Source organism: Crassostrea angulata, chromosome 7 (assembly GCF_025612915.1).
Source record: "Crassostrea angulata isolate pt1a10 chromosome 7, ASM2561291v2, whole genome shotgun sequence".
Classification (NCBI taxonomy): Eukaryota; Metazoa; Mollusca; class Bivalvia; order Ostreida; family Ostreidae; genus Magallana; species Magallana angulata.
In genome coordinates this window covers 55660619-55670948 of record NC_069117.1, presented here as the reverse complement: position 1 = coordinate 55670948, position 10330 = coordinate 55660619, and the positions used below count along the sequence as shown (strand labels likewise).

The following is a 10330-nucleotide window of genomic DNA, read 5'->3' as shown; positions in this document are numbered from 1 at the left end:
GTCCACTTCAACTAAGTCTATACAGGGGATTTCGCCACATATCATTCTCGTATCAAAATAATATGATTCTTATATAATTGCTCTGATATGAAATGATAAAAAAAGTGCATCATATGAGAATCATATCATCGGTATCATATGAGAATCATATAATTCTGATATGAGAATTATATGATAAGGGCATCATATCAAAATTATATGATCGCTTATATAATGATTTATTATATAATTCTTTTATGACAATCATGTAATTTTAACATGATATGAGAATTATATGAATATAATATGTGTGCAAACTATGGCTTTGCAATGCAAAATATGCCCCATATTTGACACATGTTAAACCTCAGTAGTAAATAAAATACATAGAATGTATGCTATCCACTTATTTCACATGCAAATACATGTAAAATAAATGCCTCTAAATGTTTTCAGTCTTTAAAATCATTTGTTGATACTCCTGAACTTGCTGTTCCAAACTCCCATCCATTGATCTTGAGAAATTTCATTGGTTTTCCTTTCCAAGCCACTTGAGTTTATCTAAAATTATAGCTAGAGAAAAATAACCACAACAATTCTCACAATTAAAATAAATTTAATTCCGGCAAATGATAACATTTAGATATTTCTATTCTTCTTGTTCTTTGGTGCTTCATTAGTTTTCTGAAAAAGAAACATATTTTGACACTTAGAAATTAAGATATCAGTTTTTATGATTTGTAAATAAGCACAATGTTATGGTACACATATAGCTCCTGTATGCTACGATATTTCAATGTTATTCACCAGATTTGATGACAATTTGTTGCAAATAAAACATGAATTTCCTATCCTCTTACACATTTATTTCCCATTTAATAATGATTGCTAAATCATTACATTTGCAAGCTTGGAGAGAGAGAAAGAGAGAGAGAGAGAGAGAGAGAGAGAGGTTAAATGTCCAACATCAGTATCAATTTGACAAAGTAAAGTATTACCCTAAATTCATTTAGCCCTTCAAGTCTTTCCATCCATTTCTCCCTTTCTGATGTGTTAACCAAAGCATAAGGCAAGTTTGGATTTTATCCAGAAAATGTTAATGCAACTTCACCATAGCCATGCTTATGACAAAGAACATAACAACTTTTAGAATCAAAATTTTAAAAAGCAAAAACCATTCATGTGTTGTTAACTATTAAATGAACTTTCAAAAAGTTTAATATCATTCTTAGGAATCTGGAAATTATAAATATAAGTATCAACAATTCAATGAAACTTTAAATTAATTTTAATGATGTCATATATGTATCATACCAGATTCAGTACAGGACGCAATCTTTCTATGAACTTGAGGAGAATGCCGGGAGCTTGAAATTATTGTCATAGTCTTCAGACTAGTCACTACATCCAGACAAATCTTAGTACTAAGCTTGTGTACTATAATAGCCATTTGCTGAAAAATATAAAACACAAAATAAAATGATGAATATAGACAAAGTTTAAATACATTCATATTTTTAAAAAGAAAATACTGACTTTCATACTACAATATTACTGAAAGTTTAGTAGAAATAAATGCCATGCTACTATTTTGAAGATGTGAGCAAATTGTGAATAATCTGTTTTAATTAAAATGTAATAAAATAACACTCATTTATGTGACTGACTGGTCATTTTCAACAAATACTAGTACTTGTTCTGAGCTAGTTTGTTAAAGAAGAAAAAAACCAATAAACATATTTACAATATACATAATTGTAAATTTTACTTATATTATCTGTTTGTAGAGTAAATTAATTTTTTTAATAAAATAGATAACATAAATAATGTTAATGAATAATTATACATAATTTTATGCTTTACATGCAACATGAGATAATCAGTGAGTCATTCCCTGTTGATCTTCGACAGCTGAGAGGGAGGCCTACTTGTTGCTTCATATCAAGCTTCGCTCTAGATTTTGGCTACGTTCACTTTGAAAGTTTTTTAGTGTTCAGAATGCGCTTGTTCTTCATTAATTGACATATATTTTGAGTTGGTGATTGTTTTACAAAAGTGTTGTACTGTCTAAATCAAATTCAATTAGCTATAGCTGCACAGAGCTGTCTCTGCACTGTGGGAAATAGGCCTATAATTTAACACGCAGGTATTTTGTAACCGAATTTCCTCACGTTTATATAAACACTCCGACTCTCTCCAGAGATGGAATATGGTAGTTTTTATAAATATAAATGATGAATGATTCCGCTACTAGAATTTTCTTGGAAAAACACAGCAACAGTTCTATAGCATGTGCAGATTAATTCGCAATCTACCGTCAGTTGATTAATTTAATTGCTCGTAAATGAAAAAGAAATAAGACGGGTAAATCCTTACCTTTTATCTGAAATCATCCTGCAGTTCACGCTTCCACGCCCCGCCCACCGATGGCAACCAAAATCACGTGACTCTATACTCCGACAAACTTTGTAAACAACATGGCGGGTGATTTAGAACTCGTCCCTGACAACTTCACAATAGCGTCGTTTAATCACGCCTTTTCTGAGAAAAGTCTATCAAAAGGTTTAATTTATTTTCAAGAAGGGTACATTCACAACGTAACTATTAACAAAAACAAAGATAACACTGTAATTATTAGCGCAAGATGCTTCCGAAGCATGAGGAAGGGGTAAACACCTCACCGGCTTACTGTTGATCTCTCGGACTCCGCTGTAACGGACGCGTATTGTTCATGTACTGCTGGGTGAACTTGACAGAGAGATTTAAACCTGTTTTTACGAGTTCTTTTGCATATTTGTTGCTGTTTGGTGTTTTTGTTGTTAAAGAGGTATTATAATTTTTCAAAAGTTGCTACATGTATGTTTCGTATTCAATCAGCTGCTCCGAGTCCACTCCTTTTGTAATATTGACGGTAAATTATTAATACACATGTATCAGGGTAAAACACTACGTATATGTTATATGAAAGGTAAAACTGAATTGATGATTTTATAAAATATAAATTGGGATCCTTGTGATGATACACAATATATATACCTGAATTTTGTCATTTTAAATCTTATTGCTAAACTATTGACAAACAATCAACAGTTCTTTGTCGCACATAAATAGTTTCACTAACATATATTTACTTTTGCTGTTTTGTTGATTTGTTCTAATCTTCGTACTTTCATCTGTGTAAATATTTATAAAACTATTAAAGACAGCAAATATCCTATAATTCATGAGAAAATAATCCCAAAAAATTGCAGGGGTTCAGGTAAATGCTCCCATATAGTTGGACTAACAAAATGTATACAACAGTTCAAAGTTCTTGGTCTTAAGGATGTCCCCACCGAGCAATCTTGTACAAGCCTTCCCCAGCAATGGAATATACCAAGAGGAAATAAAATACAGCCTGTTTCAATAAATGAAGTGTTGGTTGTTAAAGCTAAGGAAACTCACAAAAAAGGTCCAGTTCTTCCAAAAGAAATTAAATCCAGGTATATGAATTATCTGATAAATTGTAAATTTTATTAATTCTGTTGTAAAAATCATCGCCTGATTCAATCACATCTGAATTAATATAACAATAGAGTACCCGAGTTGACAGAACGAACACATCAAATGCTGAAGTCATTGGATGGACTACCAATATCAAAGTCAAACAATAAAAAGTGAATTTGGTGATGTGAAGCTTGGGTCAGCTCTCAGCTATCAGGTGTGTAATACAATACACTGCTCACACATAATCATCCAACAGAAAGAATCAACATAAGACATACATGTATGTAACCATATATATTCAATACATACATGTTCAATTCAAGAATCAAGATTGTACATATCAAATACATGTTTTTTATTAAGCAAAAAAAATCACTTATTTTTCAACACCGGATTCTGCCACAGAGTTAGTAGTACACAAACGGTCCAGATTTTATTAATTGATCCAAACAGACTAGTAGGAATGCAACCAGACAATATTTTGAAGGTTCTTATTTTCCTAATTCCCCTTTCAACATGAATACGATGGGCTGCAATTTTTTGTGTAATTTCTACATCTGCCTGACACATTTGAATACCCGAATTCACAAAAGATGGCAAGTTTAGATGCAATCCAACATTCTGAAGTTCACCAGATATCGTGAAACCTTTGTCGGCCATAATAGAATCTCCATGATGAATATATCCTGTTAAAATGAGCTGCTCCAAGAGTTTATAAAACCCACTCTTTGCTGTAATTTCTACATCAGACATTGATCCTGTAAACAGCTCACTTACAAAAATTATGTTGCCCATGGGGTCACATGCTACCAGTCCTTTCAGGGTTGTTGCTGACTTATAATCAGAGTACATCTGTGACTGTAATTTTAACGACGACGGTTTTTGGGTCTTACGTTCTGTGCAATCAATAATGGCTAAAGTGTCAGGAAATTCTACTCTGAATTGCGAAGGCATATTTCGAATTATGTCATTTCTGTGTGGTCATATTGGTATGGATCCACGGATGAAATACATATGTTCAATCCACGCAGAAAATATTTCACTCACAGACTGAGTTGATATCAAAAACCGAGCAGCTAGGTCTTTCAATCCAAAGTTATGGCGAAGTCGCATCAGAGTTAATAGTAGTTGAGTTTCTGGTTTCATAGTCTTCACATCTTTCCTTTTCTTTGGGAATACTGGCATTTGTTGTTCAGTTAAAATGTTGTACAAAGTTACAAAAGTTGAATGTTTAAGGTTAGTGTAGTAGAAAAATAAACCAGTGATTTTCTTCTCTTGCTGAATAATTTTTTCAATATTGAGGCCTTCAATTTGAACTTCTGGTTGATTTCGAACGGTTGATAATTGTAAGTTTAAATGCTGGTTAAGAACTGTCTGATGATGAAGTTTTTCCTCTGTCTCTTGTAGCTTTTTCTGCATTAGGTGGTCTATCTGACATGAATCTGTGGACCAAATTAAATGTTTAATAGCATTAAGATACAAATAAAATTTGCCACTTAAATACCTATTCATGTATTCTATAATGATTTTATATTAGATGCAAACTTGAAAGTTTCCATTGCATTGATATATTTCTTTAAACACATGTACAAACAATATAATTACTGATGCGAACTTGATTAAAACCAATTGTTAAAAAAATTATTTTCAACATGTTCAAAATTGGTGCCTAATTAATTTCAGTCAAAATCAAAGGGCATACGAGTGAATGATGGAGTGTTAATGTATTGTGGAAATACTACCTTTCCACAGACATCAGTTGTGAAACTCCCCCCATGGTACAAGGAATTACTAACAGAAGAACTGATCCCCTCTAATCCAGAAGACATAGAAAAAACAACAAGGAACCAATATGAAAATCCTGTCTGGTTTAAATATCGGGCAAACCGCATCACAGCATCACAGATGCATCGAGTTGTAAAAAGGAAGAAACAACCAAATGATTTGCTGTTAAACTCCCTTTTTCAAAGTAAATCATCGACAAAGTCTGCAGCTACAGAATATGGATTAAGTAGGGAAAAACTGGCCAGGGAGAAATTAGCAAAACTCAAATCAGTCCAAAATGCACACCTTCATGATTGTGGACTGATTATCAATAATGCATTCCCATTTCTTGCTGCAACTCCTGATGGTAAACTGTGTGAAAATGGAGAGTGTGGGATTTTTGAAATTAAATGTCCATATTTAGCCAGAGATTTGTCAATTTCTGAAGCTTGTTCTCAGATAAAAAATTTCATGCTAAAAGAGGAAAATGGTCTGATATCAATAAACAGGAATCATGATCATTATGTTCAAGTACAGGGACAATTACTTGTGTCTGGTGCACCATGATGTGAATTTATAGTCTACACAACAAAGGACATGCTTGTTGAACGAATTTTCCCTGATGTTTCATTCATGACAGCCATGCTTCTAAAGCTGTCTTTCTTTTATAAATTCTTTGCTGTTTCCTTCTTAAAGAAGCATATTACCTGCAAGTAATGATAGCCCCTCAAAACAATTTTCAGCTGGAGTTGGCTCCCTATCCAATGACGACTCCCCAATCTCATCAATACATTCTTTAGGCGAGGTTGTACATGTATCACTTGCAGTTGTTGTATGTGAATTTTGTTGAATATTATGGTATGGCCTGTAAATAAAATGTTTAATTATGAATAATTGTTTAACTTCAGTATTGTTTTAAAATCTATCATAAATTTACAAATTAAAATTTCATTCATTATAAAGGAAGTACATGTAGTATTCATATCAAATTGAATGGGATAAGATTATTATACTCTGTCCCAAGTTTCAGCTTCCACCACTTTTTGCGTAATATTTCGAAAATCATAAATACCTCTCTGCCCAAAGTACATGTGTACATCCATTCACTAGAGTGAAAAAAATCCAGATCCCCTAGCTGTTTTGAAGCGCCCTCTCTATTGCTTAAGGTTTCAATACACAGCCCAAAATAACAAGTCTACAGGGATTTTGCACTGCAGACCATATAAAAGTATCTCATATGATAAAGGTAAAAAATTGTGCGAGGTGTCACAAGTACTTCCAAATGGAGAAAAGTTGTCAACATTTTCCATTATAAATCTCCATAAGAAATTTGTTTTCGTTCTTGTGAGATTCTCCAGGTAAAAACAAATTATGTATATCAATGAAGAAATCTTGGATTTTTTCCTTTTTATCAATCTGAATTTGTACTTAATTGACTGGTATGTTTATTTTTATTAAAAATCATCAAAAAGTGATGGAAGCAATAACTTGGGACAGACTATAATAACAAGAAAAAAATATATAACCTATTGTGTGATGGTATTCTCTTTGAAAAAAAAAATAAGACCAACCCGCTTCGTTCTCTCCAATGACCCCTCTTTTCTAATGTTTGAACCATCAGAAGGTATTGGATCTGGATATTCCTCAGTGGGACCACTGGGATCCACAAAATGCTAAAATAGAATTCTCAGTCATAATTTATGATCATACATACACTGAAGACAGTGAACAAACGATCATGGATGGTTTTGATAAATAATTATCATACCATGATCATTATACTTGTAGACAAAAATATGATGATCAAATAAGAAACTTGGAATCTGTTGACAAGTTTAATGTACAAGTATTCATCTTGAATATTCCTACTTATTTTATCTGCTTGTCAGATTTGTTTGGCCATTCTGGTTTTATTTTACGGAAGGGGACTTACATGACAATCTTATGAGTGTTTTTTCTACTATATTACAATTTTAATTTAAGGAACGGGGAACGGATATGATCATATACACATTCTCTTTCTCTCTCTCTCATTTATCATAATGACTTCTTGGCCTATATGGTGTTTTAAGACATATGAAATTTTACATTATTTCATTTACCGAGAAAATGTAATATTCACCTTTGTACACACAAACGTGTGTCGATTTATTCTGCTCTCATTTAGCTGGTAGTGTGGTCTCCCACATGCCTTAATCCATCTCAGGCATCTGTCTTTCTGCGTTTTGGGCTTGGGAAATGGAATAAAATGCACTCCCTGTATTCTCTCAGGACGCCTGGTATCGCTGTTGCATCGTCCCCACGCACTGGTCTTCACCATAATAGAAATTTTAACAAATGCTAACCTCCGACATGATGTTTATTGTCGGAGGTAATGGCCGACAAATATTCCGCGATTCTGATTGGCTGAGCAAAGATAGCAACAGCATCACTAATGACGACGTGGAAGCGTGAGTTTCTGATCTCTTCTGCGTTCGTGACGTAAAAATATGACGTATACATGTGAACGACAAAATCGAAGCCGATTCAGTTTTTATTTCGGAATTGTTTACACCTGGCTAAAGTTGATTATATAATTCGTAAAAAATATATTTTATTCTATATGTCTTTTATCAATAGTGATTTTATTCATTAAACAAAAATATAGGAAGTAATTTAGATGTCTACGCTGTTTACCTACTTTACTTGAAAGCAATAGAAATCCACTTATTATAAAAAAAAAAAGTATGTCCCAAGTTATTGCTTCCATCAATTTTTGATGATTTTTAATAAAAATACACATACCTGTGAAAGAAATACAACTGAAATCTATGGAAAGGAATATATCCATGATATCTTCATTGAACAATTCTCCCTTTTCACTCATAAAATTTCACAGGAACGTAAACAATTTTCTTACGGAGATTTGTAATGGGAAATGTTTACATATTTTCTCCATTCGGAATACACTCGGAATACATCGCGCAATTTTTTAACATTATCATCCGGGCTTATTAATGGCTGATGCAATGCAAAATCTCCGTAGACTTTCAATTTTTGGATGTGTATTGAAACCTGAAGCGGTAGAGGGGGCGTTTCAAAACAGATAATTTGGACATTTTTCATATTAGTGGATGAACGTAGTTTGAGCACAAAGGTATTTACTATTATTGAAATATAAAGCAAAAAGTGGTGGAAGCAAAAACTCGGGACAGAGTATAAATATTTAATTCGCTTATAATTTCAAACAAATTTTCATATCAAACCAATAATCATCATGCCGCAATTAATTCGATGGTATCTAAAATGATTTTCATACATTTTCCTTGGAACTGTTTTGATGTAAATCACAATCATATAATTATGATATGAATCTTATATAATTTTGATATGATTTTATTATGATATAATTCTCATATGAAGTAGTTATCATATAATTCAAATCATATCAGAATCATATGATAGGGATTATATAATTCTTATATGAATCAATTTTTATATCATTCTTTTGTGATTTTGATATGATTCTTATATGAAAAGAACTTCATATCAGAATCATATGTGGCGAAATTACCTATGGGGGGTGGCCCCTGAGCTCTATGTACTGTCAATGCAAAGGCTAATATTACAGAAACCTGGGTCCTGTCTCTCGCGTTGCTGCGGGTCGAAAACATCAAACTTTATTACTTTATTAAACATCAAACTTACATTTGGTACCTCAACCAGTTTTCCATTAAAATCTATGATTGTTGAAGTTTATGAATGGCTCCCTTCATGCCATCTGCAACATTCTTAATTAGAATAACCTTGGCACCCTCTTTCAACACAAGGTTCTTTGAAGCAGGAGAGACGTACTACGTTCTAACTTCACCTGAAATTGAACAGAAAAATAATTTTTCAGTTGTTATTTTAAAAATTGAGCAACAGATTCTATATATTAAATGATATATGGTATACATTTAATAGTACTCGCAAATGATCCATTATTAATTTGTTTTGTTTTATGCGCAAATCTAGAAACAGGGTTATATTAAGAATTCTGCCTTTTCAAACAAAAATATACCAGTAAGTAATAAAGAGCAATGTTGAAAAGTTCACCAGGTTATGAACTTAATACTTGATCAAATCTTCTGAGAAGCTCTTCGAGTTTCACATGATCATGTGACAAACCAAGTTCAAATCCCGGTGAACTGTTCATTTCTGAAATGGTTCAAGTATATTACCCAGGATCATAATTACTTTAACGTTTTTACCAAAGTATTCCATATTTTTATTCCCGCGTAAGCGGGTTATGTTATGTATTTTTTCTGCAATGTCGCCACCTTCATATACCGTATAATCAACAAAGAAAGCATTTTATTTTTTAAATGAAACACTACTCCATATACATTTATAAAAAAAACTGTTTATTAAAGGACGACTGATTGAATTTAAAGGTGTTGGGAAACGACAGATTTTGTATAGTAAAATCATTTAATTAAATACATGCCCCTGCAGAACCAGAATAACAGTATTCATTTCATTCTCAAAATGAACTGAGACAGATTGTTTATTTTTTTCTGACTTGAAAGACAGAATAGAGGGGGAAACAAAAAGTGTGCATATGGCCGCCCCTTTAACATCTTTATCTGTATTTTTCTAAAAAAGTTCACCATATCTGTTACTGAAAACTAATATGATTTCGATAAATAAATCCTAAATTTTCTCATATTACATATTTAAGGTTGGCTCTGAATTTAGAAAATACGAATGGATTGTTTGTCAGTCTCCAGGATATTCATAAAGCCTGTGTAAAAGTAATTCACACCAATACACCTACATTATGTACTCTAGATACTTTGGGCAAACTTATCAGAAGATTGTATGATGTGGAATCCATGTGTTCTAGAGTGACAAAAGGATAAAAAGGAATCATGTTCAAGAACCTAAGTCCAAGAACAATTACAAGCCGCATAAGTTTGTACGATTACTATCAATGTGTAAAGTTGCAGAGACTGCAAGAATCTTTGGATTTACGTGTCCGTTGCCATACATACGGAATAGCAAACAGTTAAACTGTTTGGTTGTATTTAACCAAATAACTTCTCGATTCAAATTGACGGGAAAAAGTTAGCAATATCCT

The 10330-nt window shown here is 32.6% G+C and overlaps 1 long non-coding RNA gene and 1 pseudogene across 1 annotated transcript; both read right to left on the bottom strand.

Annotated features, from left to right (window-relative positions):
* Window positions 1-337: 337 nt before the first annotated feature.
* LOC128157426 (uncharacterized) lies at window positions 338-3018 on the bottom strand. The gene is made up of 4 exons (XR_008239819.1): window positions 2356-3018; window positions 1294-1432; window positions 978-1100; window positions 338-663 (listed from the first exon to the last, which is right to left on the bottom strand). It is a non-coding gene; the product is annotated as an uncharacterized LOC128157426 (long non-coding RNA).
* A 726-nt stretch (window positions 3019-3744) lies between these two features.
* On the bottom strand, window positions 3745-7677 carry LOC128155647 (uncharacterized; annotated as a pseudogene).
* Window positions 7678-10330: the final 2653 nt, after the last annotated feature.